Source organism: Rhinichthys klamathensis, unplaced genomic scaffold (genome assembly GCF_029890125.1).
Source record: "Rhinichthys klamathensis goyatoka isolate OS25496 unplaced genomic scaffold, OSU_Roscu_1.1 h1tg000040l_1, whole genome shotgun sequence".
In the NCBI taxonomy this organism is placed as follows: Eukaryota; Metazoa; Chordata; class Actinopteri; order Cypriniformes; family Leuciscidae; genus Rhinichthys; species Rhinichthys klamathensis.
In genome coordinates, this window is record NW_026606587.1 from 13,938,066 (window position 1) to 13,954,008 (window position 15,943).

Consider the following 15,943-nt stretch of genomic DNA (forward strand, 5'->3'; position numbering starts at 1 on the left):
GTGAATTTCACAAAATGGCCAGGTCATATTTCACCCCACAATAAAAAAAGAGAGAAAGAAGAAATTATACATATATTTATATATAATATATATCATTATATATTTATAATGATATATATCATATAATTAGATCATTTAAATATATAAATATACATTTCCACATATATTTAAAATATACATATATTTATACATATATTTTTACATTATCTTCATGGCAATTATGCAGTTTCCTTAATTTTCTCAATATTCCACCAATAATTTCTTATTGTAACAGTATTTTTCTTACAATGAAAACAATATTGTTACAAGCAACACACACACACACACACATATTGTTACGGTACACGGTGGTAGGAAGCACGAGGAGACGAAGAATAGAAGTAAACAGGATTTAATTCCAAACTCAGGACAACACTGTAACTTTACACACCAAACACAAACGTACATACGAACGAGAACCGACCAGGAGTGAGGGAGAACACAGGGTTTACATACACAGAGAACAGATGAAACAAGGCACAGCTGGGGCAAATGAACTAGACACAGGTGAAATAAACTAAACACTAACGAGGAGCGGGAAACTGGAAACAGGACTGAACCAAATACACAAAGAACAGGGGAAACACAGGACATACATGTAACATTAGCTCCCCCTCCTGCAAGGCGCGTCCTCGCGCCGAGTAACATCAATAAGGGTGGGGGGGTGGGCGCCCTGGAGGCTGACGAGGGAGTGGCCTACCCGGAGCAGGAAGCCTCCAGGGCGGAGCAGGATATGCAGGAGGCCAGGGCGGAGCAGGACGTGCAGGAGGCCAGGGCGGAGACTTTCCCTCGGGTGGCCAGGGTGGAGACTTTCCCTCGGGTGGCCAGGGTGGAGACTTTCCCTCGGGTGGCCAGGGTGGAGAGGCCACTTCAGGTGGCCAGGGTGGAGAGGCCACTTCAGGTGGCCAGGGTGGAGAGGCCACTTCAGGTGGCCAGGGTGGATACTGTCCCTCGGGTGGCTTATATCCCCCCCCCAAAATTTTCTTGGGGGGAGTGACGGGTTCAGAGACAGGCTTGGGGGAACTGGACGGGACCAGCGGAGAAGGCACGGGAGGACTGGACGGGACCAGCGGAGAAGGCTCGGGAGGACTGGACGGGACCAGCGGAGAAGGCTCGGGAGGACTGGACGGGACCAGCAGAGAAGGCTCGGGAGGACTGGACGGGACCAGCGGAGAAGGCACGGGAGGACTGGACGGGACCAGCGGAGAAGGCTCGGGAGGACTGGACGGGACCAGCGGAGAAGGCTCGGGAGGACTGGACGGGACCAGCGGAGAAGGCTCTGGCTCGGCAGGCGCGCAGGGAAGCTCCGGCTCGGCAGGGCTGCAGGGAAGCTCCGGCTCGGCAGGCGCGCAGGGAAGCTCCGGCTCGGCAGGCGCGCAGGGAAGCTCAGGCTCGGCAGGGCTGCAGGGAAGCTCCGGCTCGGCAGGGCTGCAGGGAAGCTCAGGCTCGGCAGGGCTGCTCAGGCTCGGCAGGGCTGCAGGGAAGCTCAGGCTCGGCAGGGCTGCAGGGAAGCTCAGGCTCGGCAGGGCTGCAGGGAAGCTCAGGCTCGGCAGGGCTGCAGGGAAGCTCAGGCTCGGCAGGGCTGCAGGGAAGCTCAGGCTCGGCAGGGCTGCAGGGAAGCTCAGGCTCGGCAGGGCTGCAGGGAAGCTCAGGCTCGGCAGGGCTGCAGGGAAGCTCCGGCTCGGCAGGGCTGCAGGGAAGCTCAGGCTCGGCAGGGCTGCAGGGAAGCTCAGGCTCGGCAGGGCTGCAGGGAAGCTCAGGCTCGGCAGGGCTGCAGGGAAGCTCCGGCTCGGCAGGGCTGCAGGGAAGCTCAGGCTCGGCAGGGCTGCAGGGAAGCTCAGGCTCGGCAGGGCTGCAGGGAAGCTCAGGCTCGGCAGGGCTGCAGGGAACCAGCTGTGAAGGCTCGGCTGGGCTGGACGGAACCAGCTGTGAAGGCTCGGCTGGGCTGGACGGAACCAGCGGTGCGGGCTTGGCTGGGCTGGACGGAACCAGCGGTGCGGGCTTGGCTGGGCTGGACGGAACCAGCGGTGCGGACACGGCGTGCCATGGGAGAAAGCTCTCCAGACATCTGGAGAGTGCCTCTCTCCAGTCCAGACCAGAGAGATCTGGAAGTTCCCTTGGGTCGACCACCTTGGCCCCTCGCCGGTAACACGCCTTGATTATCTCATCGCCCAGCGAGCAGGAGGCAGCGAGTGGAACAAAGCCCCAGGTAAAGTGGAACAGATCACGGCTATCCAGCGCCAAAGCCGTAATCTGTCCCGCGAGCTCCCAGATCTCCATCTTCCTCTTCTTTTCTTTTCCTTTTCCTTTTTGGTCGGTTCTTCTGTTACGGTACACGGTGGTAGGAAGCACGAGGAGACGAAGAATAGAAGTAAACAGGATTTAATTCCAAACTCAGGACAACACTGTAACTTTACACACCAAACACAAACGTACATACGAACGAGAACCGACCAGGAGTGAGGGAGAACACAGGGTTTACATACACAGAGAACAGATTAGGGAAACAAGGCACAGCTGGGGCAAATGAACTAGACACAGGTGAAATAAACTAAACACTAACGAGGAGCGGGAAACTGGAAACAGGACTGAACCAAATACACAAAGAACGGGGGAAACACAGGACATACATGTAACACATATGACACAAATTGAGAATTTGTAATTCTCTGTAAGTGTAAAAAAAGATGTCATGAAGAACATAATCTATAAACTGCATATACACAGTTAAGTGATAACATTTGCCCTCTTTAATGCTGTTAAACAGAACGTAGCAAACTGATATATGATGGCCATAGCAATTGTAACAATGGAACTGTTTTGTTTCATTATTGTGTAACTGTTTAAATTTCACTTAGTAAAGCCTATAATTTAATGCTTTTAAATAGCCAATAATAGGTAGGTTCCCTATGAAAGTTGAAAGTCTGGTTTCCCCCATTCATTTATTTATAAAGTAATGGGGGAAACCAGACTTTTTACAGAATAGGGGTCTGTTTTTGACGGAGCATTTGTGGTTAGAAAGTGTGTCTGCATCCAATTTTGGCAAATTATTGGTAAATTTACAGTGGGTTATATTAACATTTCGTACTGGTCAATACTACAGAATCAGTTTCTTTATGTCTGCCATGTGCATGAGTAGGCTATCAGAGGCCTTGATGAATAGTGTAAAAAATTGCATTGTGTTGTATTTCGTCTCAGGTTTATCCAATATAACTGTGACACTAATGGCTTCTCTGTCAGCCTGAAGCAAGTCATGATCTCTCGGAGTGAATTTTATTCCAGCTGCTTAACATTGACAGCTCCTCTCCTGTAAAGCTGCCCCTATTGTGTGGTTAAAGTGAGCCATGCAGGGTTTATTGCTGCTTTAACAATGAGAAACTCTCCTAAAATCAAACAATGTGAATAAACGGCCTCACAAATGTTATGTTTATAATATATATGGTATGAGTTGTTTTTTTTGTTCACTCATAAAACATATTTATTTGATCTTGAATGCTGATTGGTCAATGTGTGCCAAATACAGTTGCTTAAAATAATATTTCGGATTCGGTACAGTCTAAATAAGACGTAATAATAGTTATATTTAGGATCATATCGTCCTGAATAGTTTAATGCTAAAATGGTTCTTTGAAGTTTGGGTTCTTTATTCCCGCCCTTTTGTATTTTAAATCTCTAACTGTCAAAATCGACCTTTTTCACAGACTGTGATGTCGCGTTTTAACGGTCTTCAGCATCATAAATCAATCCTGCAAAGTTTTTTATATCTTTTTTTTTTTTTTAATGTATGTAGCCTACATTTATAACAATATAGGGCTATTAAATTGCTTTTGCATCAAATTACAAAAAACTAGTTAACGCTGCTGTGAGGTAATACAGCGGCTGTGGGAGTGACGGTAAAGTTAACATCTTTCTCTCTTCCGTTATCAACCTTTCAAAAATATATTAAGATTTATATTAAATCTTTATCCACCTTCTGTAAATTCTGAATATATGCTCATACTTTGCCATACTTTGCCATTTTAGCCTAATGTTTTATTTTTATTTAATTAATATTTTTAAGGAGAGTTGTTCTATAGTATAGATAGACTATATGTAGCCTAATTCTTTATTACCTCTTTATTTATTCAAATTTTATGTAATGTTTGGCCATCCCTGAACCCCTGGCTTTTTGTCTTGGCTTATGTTTTACTCACTTTTGTGCTTTATAAGCAATTGATAAATCTTTTTTTTCTTTTTTTAAAGACTGCTTTTATAAATCTCTCTCTATTTTTCTCTTAATTTACCTCTTGTGAAAGTTGTGAAAACTATATTGTGGAGTTTTCCTTTTGTCATTTGAGCAACAGGGAAATATATTTAATGTAGTTTCTCATTCACCAGAAGTTTACCCATCTATGACGACTTCCTCTTCTGAGAAACCGGAAATGTGAAAAGGGTCAATTCCCTGAAAGCCTCCAAATTAAAGATTTTCTGGAGCTACACTGTCAACACACTCTCAAAAGGTAGGCCTATACTTGATATACTTCTTAAAATGTGACCTGATCCAGCAAAATGAGTCACAATGACCCAAATTTTAAAACATTTTGGTATTAATGGAAAGAGGAGACCATAAGCTTTCAAATGACAAATCCTAGTCAAAGTCATACCTTGAATGGTTGTAAAGATATACACATTTGAATTATGGCCGTCTGCCCTCTTTTTCCAATTGAAAACCTGAGAAAATCGCTTTTAACGTTTTTTGCCCGTATCTTTCAAAATCCATTGCATTTTAAGGGATAAACTATTTATTTTACAGCTTAACTTGACCAAAGACATTAATATATATTAATGCTATTAAACCAGGCTGAAGCTCAAATTATTTTAAAGTTTTTATTTGAATAAATTATTTAAAAGGCACTTTTATAAAAAAGACAATTTTTTCCAGAGCGGGTCACAAATGTCTATAATTTCTAACTTTTAAATTGTATCTGGTTTTTTATACCATACATATATTTTTTCTCAAAACGAGCAGCTTTTAATTCTGATAATTCTCTCTTCCTCTCCATGAAGCAAGAAAGAAAGTGACGGATATTAAATGTAGTTGCAGGTTAATGCATAAACATGCCGAGACACAAAAACATTAAAGCTATCACATGACTTTTTATCACTTTTTTTTAACATCATGAACACTGTCCGTCCACAATGGATTTACTGAAAAGAAATGGAGCCAATTTTTGGATGATTTAAAAGCAGAAATGCAAAGCTTATATTTTTATAAAATCACTTACATTAATTCTTCTGTTAAAACCTGTGTATTATTTAAGCTGTAAAGATGATCTTGACATTCTAATGGATCACTTTAGGGTTTCAGGGCATTATGTTGCCATGTTTTTTTTTACACAAAAATCATGTAAACATATTGTTTATGTCTTGTGGCTATATATTGAAACATATTTACCCATTCAATGTGGAAATTATTATTTTTTTTGTAATCAGCATCATGCAACAAGTGCTGTCGATTAAGCTTAACTTGTACTGAACCCGGCATGTTCCTTTAATTAAAGTTTTTTAGTTTTTTTTGTCAACTATTCTAAAATCAATAAGACACTTATTGTTAAAATAATGTTAAAAAATAAACCCCAGCTGTTCATACCTTTATATTCACAATACGGCCTAATCATTTATATATTATAGCTTAAAATAAGCGCGTACAGATGAGGACGGACGAGACCAATGTGCCTGTGCATTTGTCTTATCTCTAAAGTTCGGCCAAAAATGAAAAGTAAGTCCAAACATGTGTGACTTTCTTGCTTCTGTGAAACACAAAAAGCGATATTCAGAAATTTAATTTACAATGATTGTTTTTGGCGTCAAATATGTTGTTTTGGAGGGCGACTTTTAATTTTTTGCCCTTCAACAAAAGATATGTTATCTGTGAATATGCATCTCATATAAGAGATATACAATATATGCCACCTGAATTGTGTTAGCTGAAATTCCTACCACCGCTTATTTAATGTTAGACATCCAGCTTATTACTTTTAAACAATGAGATGCGGCTTAAAATTTCATAACTCCCCTTCTTAAGATTCCCCAGACAATTCAATTGGATTTGTACATTTTTCAAATGACATAATCTGAATGATCAAGTGTTGCCGATCAACAGCCCACAGATGTGTGTGTCATCTCTCAGCCCGTCTTCCATTAGTTAGTGATACTTCATTTCATTATCTGTTTAGGCTAGCGGAGGAGCGCGCTGATAAACCGGCGGATTGTGAGGGTGATTACTTTATCATTGTGCTGCCTCTATTCATGTGTGAGTCAGCTGGCTGCTCGAATTTCTGCGCTGCCTTGTCTCTCGGATCCTCATGAGTTTCCTTCTCTGTGTTTTAAACAAGGCGAGGACAGAAGAGCGGCCATTCTCTTCACAGGCCCGCATGAATAGCTGGCACTGTTCAGTGCTCTTAAATGGCTCTCCTCAGTGTCAGGTTTAGCGATCTCTCTTCAGTGTGACACTGAGAAGGAGTATTTTCCTTTTGCAGACCTAGAGATTCCAGCTGATAATATGGCATTGTCAAGGCTCATCCCTGCTCTTTGAATAAGTCCAGTGTCCTGAAGGAGTCAGATGCAGAAGAGACAAGAGAAGAGACGAGTAGAGTAGAAGCGAGAGAAGAGACAAGACAAGAGATGAGATGAGTAGAGAAGACACGAGTAGAGTAGAGTACAGTAGAGATGAGTGGAGACGAGAGATGAGTAGAGATGAGATGAGATAAGATGCGTGGAGTAGAGTACAGTAGAGAGGAGTTGACTAAAGATGAGATGAGTGGAGTAGAGAAGAGTAGAGATGAGATGAGTGGAGTAGAGTACAGTAGAGAAGAGTAGAGTAGAGAGGAGAGACGAGTAGAGATTAGACGAGTTGAGATGAGTAGAGTATACAGTAGAGTAGAGTAGAGAGGAGAGACGAGTAGAGATTAGACGAGATGAGATGAGTAGAGTACAGTAGAGAAGAGTAGAGTAGAGAGGAGAGACGAGTAGAGATTAGACGAGTTGAGATGAGTAGAGTACAGTAGAGAAGAGTAGAGTAGAGAGGAGAGACGAGTAGAGATTAGACGAGTTGAGATGAGTAGAGTACAGTAGAGAAGAGTAGAGTAGAGAGGAGAGACGAGTAGAGATTAGACGAGTTGAGATGAGTAGAGTATACAGTAGAGTAGAGTAGAGAGGAGAGACGAGTAGAGATTAGACGAGATGAGATGAGTAGAGTACAGTAGAGAAGAGTAGAGTAGAGAGGAGAGACGAGTAGAGATTAGACGAGATGAGTTGAGTGGAGTGGAGTAGAGTAGAGTAGAGAAGAGTAGAGTAGAGAGGAGAGACGAGTAGAGATTAGACGAGTTGAGATGAGTAGAGTACAGTAGAGAAGAGTAGAGTAGAGAGGAGAGACGAGTAGAGATTAGACGAGTTGAGATGAGTAGAGTACAGTAGAGAAGAGTAGAGTAGAGAGGAGAGACGAGTAGAGATTAGACGAGTTGAGATGAGTAGAGTATACAGTAGAGTAGAGTAGAGAGGAGAGACGAGTAGAGATTAGACGAGTTGAGATGAGTAGAGTACAGTAGAGAAGAGTAGAGTAGAGAGGAGAGACGAGTAGAGATTAGACGAGTTGAGATGAGTAGAGTATACAGTAGAGTAGAGTAGAGAGGAGAGACGAGTAGAGATTAGACGAGATGAGATGAGTAGAGTACAGTAGAGAAGAGTAGAGTAGAGAGGAGAGACGAGTAGAGATTAGACGAGTTGAGATGAGTAGAGTACAGTAGAGAAGAGTAGAGTAGAGAGGAGAGACGAGTAGAGATTAGACGAGTTGAGATGAGTAGAGTATACAGTAGAGTAGAGTAGAGAGGAGAGACGAGTAGAGATTAGACGAGATGAGATGAGTAGAGTACAGTAGAGAAGAGTAGAGTAGAGAGGAGAGACGAGTAGAGATTAGACGAGATGAGTTGAGTGGAGTGGAGTAGAGTAGAGTAGAGAAGAGTAGAGTAGAGAGGAGAGACGAGTAGAGATTAGACGAGTTGAGATGAGTAGAGTACAGTAGAGAAGGGTAGAGTAGAGAGGAGAGACGAGTAGAGATTAGACGAGTTGAGATGAGTAGAGTACAGTAGAGAAGAGTAGAGTAGAGAGGAGAGACGAGTAGAGATTAGACGAGTTGAGATGAGTAGAGTATACAGTAGAGTAGAGTAGAGAGGAGAGACGAGTAGAGATTAGACGAGTTGAGATGAGTAGAGTACAGTAGAGAAGAGTAGAGTAGAGAGGAGAGACGAGTAGAGATTAGACGAGTTGAGATGAGTAGAGTATACAGTAGAGTAGAGTAGAGAGGAGAGACGAGTAGAGATTAGACGAGATGAGATGAGTAGAGTACAGTAGAGAAGAGTAGAGTAGAGAGGAGAGACGAGTAGAGATTAGACGAGTTGAGATGAGTAGAGTACAGTAGAGAAGAGTAGAGTAGAGAGGAGAGACGAGTAGAGATTAGACGAGTTGAGATGAGTAGAGTACAGTAGAGAAGAGTAGAGTAGAGAGGAGAGACGAGTAGAGATTAGACGAGTTGAGATGAGTAGAGTACAGTAGAGAAGAGTAGAGTAGAGAGGAGAGACGAGTAGAGATTAGACGAGATGAGATGAGTAGAGTACAGTAGAGAAGAGTAGAGTAGAGAGGAGAGACGAGTAGAGATTAGACGAGTTGAGATGAGTAGAGTACAGTAGAGAAGAGTAGAGTAGAGAGGAGAGACGAGTAGAGATTAGACGAGTTGAGATGAGTAGAGTACAGTAGAGAAGAGTAGAGTAGAGAGGAGAGACGAGTAGAGATTAGACGAGTTGAGATGAGTAGAGTACAGTAGAGAAGAGTAGAGTAGAGAGGAGAGACGAGTAGAGATTAGACGAGATGAGTTGAGTGGAGTGGAGTAGAGTAGAGTAGAGATGAAGAAAGAATTTTCATTTGAAGAAAATATGGTGCTCCAAAATGGTAATTTTAACAGATATTATTGTAGGCTAATTGTTTATTGTATAACTGTAAGATGATGTAACTTTTTTGGGTAAAAAAATTCTCCAAAATAAATTTTTGAGCAAGTACATAACCAGCCAGTGTTCAAAACTGCTTGCCTTCGCTCGATTCAAAACGGTAAGCTTGTTATAATGTTTTTAATTCCAGTGGTGCTGGTGGATTTCCGCGGGAAACACACATCTGTACACACACATCTGTACACACACATCTGTACACACACACACATCTGTACACACACGTCTGTACACACACATATGTACACACACATCTGTCCACACACATATGTACACGCACATCTGTCCACACACATATGTACACACACATCTGTCCACACACATATGTACACACACATCTGTCCACACACATATGTACACACACATCTGTCCACACACATATGTACACACACATCTATGAGGCGCCACGTAGGATTTAAATCAAACTTCGCTTATCAATACATGAATAACACACGTGCATATACACCTATAAATTACTCGCATATACATGTATACTATTGGATGTTCAAAATACATATATGAAATACACGTGCACACTAATATGAAATTCATCCCAATACATATTATGTTAGTAATGAATGCAAATAAACTTGTGAATAACTTGCATATACAGGTCCTTCTCAAAAAATTAGCAAATTGTGATAAAGTTCATTATTTTCCATAATGTAATGATAAAAATTAAACTTTCATATATTTGAGATTCATTGCACACCAACTGAAATATTTCAGGTCTTTTATTGTTTTAATACTGATGATTTTGGCATACAGCTCATGAAAACCCAAAATTCCTGTCTCAAAAAATTAGCATATCATGAAAAGGGTCTCTAAACGAGCTATTAACCTAATCATCTGAATCAGAGGTGTAGTGGTAAAAAAAGAGGTGGGTAAACTATAAATTCTGGTGGACCACGACGTGGTCACCCGGTAAGGTGGGCCACTGCCTAATGGTGTATGTGTGTCCTGATGACATTGCTATAGGGAGGGCTCATTAAGCCTTTTCATACGCTTGTTCTTAGGACAAGCAAATCTGTCATTCACTTGTCCGAGTAAAAAAGTTGCTTGTCCGGATTTTTTTTTTGTGTGTGTGTGTGTGTTAATTTATTCTGAAACAATATTCTCATCAGTGTTCAATCAGCTTTGATATTTAAATCGGCATATTGTAATATCTGCACCTTTAAAGGGCATCCCCTCCCCCACTATTTTTAAATGTATGCTTCATCTTTCATTTTTAAATTCCTAAATTTGATCAATAAATTCAATTATTTCGAATAATAAGACACTATAGGGCTGTTACCCTAGGGGCTGATCAAATTAAATAATTTACACTGAAAAATTACAATTGCATAAAATAATGTAATGAAATTGATTTAAATTTACATATAAGAAACATTTGAAAGAATGATACTACTTTTAAACATAACACTAAACCGCCAGTAGGTGGCGGCAGGCGACCGTCTTAATGAGTGAGTCATTGATTCATTCAATCAAACGATTTGTTCAAACGGCTGATTCATTCAAGAATGAGACAGATGTTTATGAATGGGTCATTGAATCTTTGACTCAATCGATTCGTTCAAAATGCTGAATCATTCAGTAATGAAAACAGGTCGAGTGTTCCTGTGAGATGCGCCGTGGTTCTGCTGTGATTTTTGTTTGGAACTATTTTCGCCGCTGAAACAGAACAAAAACAGGCAATATTGCATCTAAAATGTAAGTGACTTAATTTTAACTGTTTGTTGAACTGTTGTAGGAAATCAATGTCACATTTTCAATCGTGATGGTGTTCAGGAAAAATAATTGAGGTTGCTTAACATATGTTAAAAGTATAAAAACTCCACATTTAGATATTTAATAGGCAGTATGTTCGTTGTTAACTGAGTGTGTGTGTGCGCTCATTTGTGTAGATTTCTCCTCGAGAGGCTGCGCGAGCGTCAACAGCGCAACCTCACCGTCAGTAATAGTCAACAACACTGACAGTAATGCAGCGCAATATGAAAGAGTTCGTCTTAGGTTTAACAACCTATGAAACTAATAATGAACAATATGAAACTAAAACGACATAAGCTTAATTTAAAATGTCTACAGGCTATTTAGAGGTGGATAAACGCAATTTAGAGGTGGATAAACGCACTTTGGAGGTGGGTAAACGCTATTTACAAATATTGGGAGGTGCGTAAACGGTGTTTACGTGCGTTTAGCCTCCACTACATCCCTGATCTGAATCAACTAATTAACTCTAAACACCTGCAAAAGATTCCTGAGGCTTTTAAAAACTCCCAGCCTGTTTCATTACTCAAAACCGCAATCATGGGTAAGACTGCCGACCTGACTGCTGTCCAGAAAGCCATCCTTGACACCCTCAAGCAAGAGGGTAAGACACAGAAAGAAATTTCTGAACAAATAGGCTGTTCCCAGAGTGCTGTATCAAGGCACCTCAGTGGGAAGTCTGTGGGAAGGAAAAAGTGTGGCAAAAAACGCTGCACAACGAGAAGAGGTGACCGGACCCTGAGGAAGATTGTGGAGAAGGACCGATTCCAGAGCTTGGGGGACCTGCGGAAGCAGTGGACTGAGTCTGCTGGAGTACAAACATCCAGAGCCACCGTGCACAGGCGTGTGCAGGAAATGGGCTACAGGTGCCGCATTCCCCAGGTCAAGCCACTTTTGAACCAGAAACAGCGGCAGAAGCGCCTGACCTGGGCTACAGAGAAGCAGCACTGGACTGTTGCTCATTTTTTCATGTCATTCGGAAATCAAGGTGCCAGAGTCTGGAGGAAGACTGGGGAGAAGGAAATGCCAAAATGCCTGAAGTCCAGTGTCAAGTACCCACAGTCAGTGATGGTCTGGGGTGCCATGTCAGCTGCTGGTGTTGGTCCACTGTGTTTTATCAAGGGCAGGGTCAATGCAGCTAGCTATCAGGAGATTTTGGAGCACTTCATGCTTCCATCTGCTGAAAAGCTTTATGGAGATGAAGATTTCATTTTTCAGCACGACCTGGCACCTGCTCACAGTGCCAAAACCACTGGTAAATGGTTTACTGACCATGGTATTACTGTGCTCAATTGGCCTGCCAACTCTCCTGACCTGAACCCCATAGAGAATCTGTGGGATATTGTGAAAAGAAAGTTGAGAGACGCAAGACCCAACACTCTGGATGAGCTTAAGGCCGCTATAGAAGCATCCTGGGCCTCCATAACACCTCAGCAGTGCCAGGCTGATTGCCTCCAAGCCACGCCGCATTGAAGCAGTCATTTCTGCAAAAGGATTCCCGACCAAGGTTTGAGTGCATAACTGAACATAATTATTTGAAGGTTGACTTTTTTTTTGTATTAAAAACACTTATTTTATTGGTCGGATGAAATATGCTAATTTTTTTAGTGAAATATGCTAATTTTTTTACACACTTCATACACACTTCATATGAAGTGTGTATTTCTCTCTAGGTGCGTTCACTACAGCGAAGATGGCGAGTCTGCATCGTCAACTTTATCAATTTATGAACTTCATCAACCATTCAAATGTTTCATGTTTATATGTATATGCGAGTGTGTATAGGTGTGTCTGCGTGCAGCGAGTGTATATGTATGTGCGAGTGTTTATAGGTGTATGTGCATGGAAGTTTATATGTATATGCGAGTATTTATAGGTGTATGCGTGCGTCAAGTTTATATGTATATATGCAAGTTATTCACAAGTTTATTTGCATTCATTACTAACATAATATGTATTGGTATGAATTTCATATTAGTGTGCACGTGTATTTCATATATGTATTTTGAACATCCAATAGTATACATGTATATGCGAGTAATTTATAGGTGTATATGCACGTGTGTTATGCATGTATTGATAAGCGAAGTTTGATTTAAATCCTACGTGGCGCCTCATACACATCTGTACACACACATCTGTACACACACACATATGTACACTACACACACATCTGTACACACACATCGGTCCACACACATCTGTCCACACACATATGTACACACACATTTGTACACACACTCTGTACACACACATCTGTACACATAAAGAAGAGTCTCGGCTAGTAGGCTAGGATGCGACTGACAGCCGCATGTTCACCTCAAAACATTGGATTCATCCGCGCTGTGCCGTGCCGAAGCACAACCCACGTGAAGTAATAACGCGAATAACTGCAATTGCAGATTTCGAACAGAGATGGCGACAAAGAGGAAAAACTGCAGACTGCAGCTATAACATTAAACATAACGTATAACGGTTTCCATAAAGATATGAAGCAGCACAACTGTTTTCAACTGATAATAATCAGAAGAAATGTTTCTTTCTCATCAGATCATCATATTAGAGTGATTTCTGAAGGATCATGTGACGCTGAAGACTGGAGTAATGATGCTGAAAATTCAGCTTTGATCACAGGAATAAATTTGACATTTTACAATATATTCACATTAAACAGCTATTTTAAATTGCAATAATATTTCACAATATTACTTTTTACTTTTGATCAAATAAATGAGCATATGCAACTTCTTTCAAAGACATTAAAACTTTTGAGCAAATGTACTTTTTAAGACCCACAAACCTTATGTTTTGATGTCTATCAGGGGTTTGAAGCTTTAATTTGGCTGGCCAGACCCCCGAAACCCCCCATAAACAACACCCCGGTTATCACTTAAACTCAAGAAGAAATGTCTAATATTCTGCACTATTTCTACGTCTCTGATTAAGTAATTGATAATGTGACTCTTGTACAGACGCTCAAATGTTCTTGTTTCCATTAAAGCACAAGATGCTCTTTGGATCATTCTCTAATCATGCAGCGCTACTGCCATTAAAGTAAAATCAGTATCGCACACATTATAATGTTGATAATATAATTAGCAATTTAAAGAATTTTCGTTAATGTAGGGAAAAAACCCATCAAAATAGAGGCATTTACATCTGTGAAACGTGTCAAAGTTTGAAGTTGATTTGATTTTTTTTGCCCCCTTGGTATAATCAACAATCTTAAAGTGCCGTCCTCTTTTTGCTGGATGTAATATAGATGACAAAAAACATTGTTGATAAGGTTATGTAATGAATCCGGGGCGGGCTGAAGCTCTTGCCAAGCTTGTGTTTATCAGGAATTCTTTGCGCTCATGGCAGATTTCAGTAGCGCTTCAGGCATGGGACGGGGCAAGAGAAATGTGTGAGTGTGAGCGCTCATAAAATTAGAGAGTCTCACACTCTCTCTCTGCCAGTGTTGGGTTACCGTAGACCAAACACGTTGCAGTATTTTAGAGTGTCTACTTACACCACCCTAGTAATGATGGATGCCCCCAGGTCCTGGGGTGCTGCGTGAGTGTGTGTGTGTGTGTGTGTGTGTTATAGGAGAGGCCTGACCTCTCTCACACTGAACACAATTGAAAGTGGCACTGTAATGTGAGCAGAAGGGCCTGTGGGTGATCTCGGCCCACTGGCCGTATCTGAGTGAGAAACCCCCTTTATACGTAACTTTTAGAGACCTTAAAGTTCAACACTCAAATGCTGGTATGTACATAGCATCTATCGCTTGAAGATTTATCAAAGGCCTGTTCTGAGACCAGTTGCTTGCTTGATAAGAGTTTCATCCAACTAAATCAAACTAAAAGGGAAAAAAAGACACTTTAAACCAACGCAAATCACACAATTTTAGTGTTTTACATCAAAAGCATGTAGTGAAAAGGTTAAAGAAAGCCCCAAAAGTCCTTATAGGAACAGTCCATTGTATGGGGAAAAGCAAACAAATCATCTCTTTTTGTGTTTCTCCTAGGAAATAAACTCAAGGGTCAATGATATGTCATGTGGTGCAACTCGCCTCCAAAAATGAAATGGTATTCACTGTAAAACCCAACAAGTTAAGCTAACTCATTTCATTTGAGGAAACCGATTGCCTCAATTCATTTAAGTTTATAAAAAACAATAGTACTCTGAACTTATTTGAATCGAGTTCACTAAAACAATAATATTTCTTAAAACACAATTAAACTTCACACTGCATTCAATACTGTATATAGCTGAGACTTCACTTTATTGAGTAGAAACAGTGTATGAATGAACAATTTATTATATTTAAATAATACTTTTTACACCGGAAAATATATTTTAAAACCTTTAAAAAATATATTTATACATTCAAGGTGTAAGTAAAATATGCTACATGGTCACACTTAAGATTAGGGTTTAATTCTCACTATTAACTGCGACTTTTGCCTCAATAAACTCCTGATTACTGCTTATTAATAGTTTGTAGGTAGTTGTTAAGTTTAGGATTAAAGGATGTAGAATATGGTCATGCAGAATAAGACATTAATATGTGCTTTATAAGTACTAATAAATATTATCCAATATAATATGCATGCTAATAAGCAACTAGTTAGTGTTACCAATAGCTTAAATTAATATTAAATGCAATTATTTCTGTTCACCTTAAATGTAATAGTTTTTAACCAGTTGATTAGTACTTAAGTACATCTTTATGTAATTTCATATAAAGGTAACACTTTTCAATAAGGTTCATTGGTTAACATTAGTTAATTACCTTAGAACTAAGAATGAACAATACTTCTTCAGCATTTATTAATCTTAGTTAATATTAATTTCAAAATTTACTGATACGTTATTAAAATCAGAGGTTGTATTTGTTAACATTAGTTAATGTACTTTGAACTAACATGAACAAACAATGAACAGCTGGATTTTTATTAACTAACATTAACAAAGATTAATAAATACTGTAACAAATGTATTGCTCATGGTTAGTTCATGTTAGTTAATCTAATGTTTACTAATGCACCTTATTGTAAAGTGTTACCTTAATAAATAAAGTTATTGCTGAAGCATTTATGGTTAACTAAAATATGATG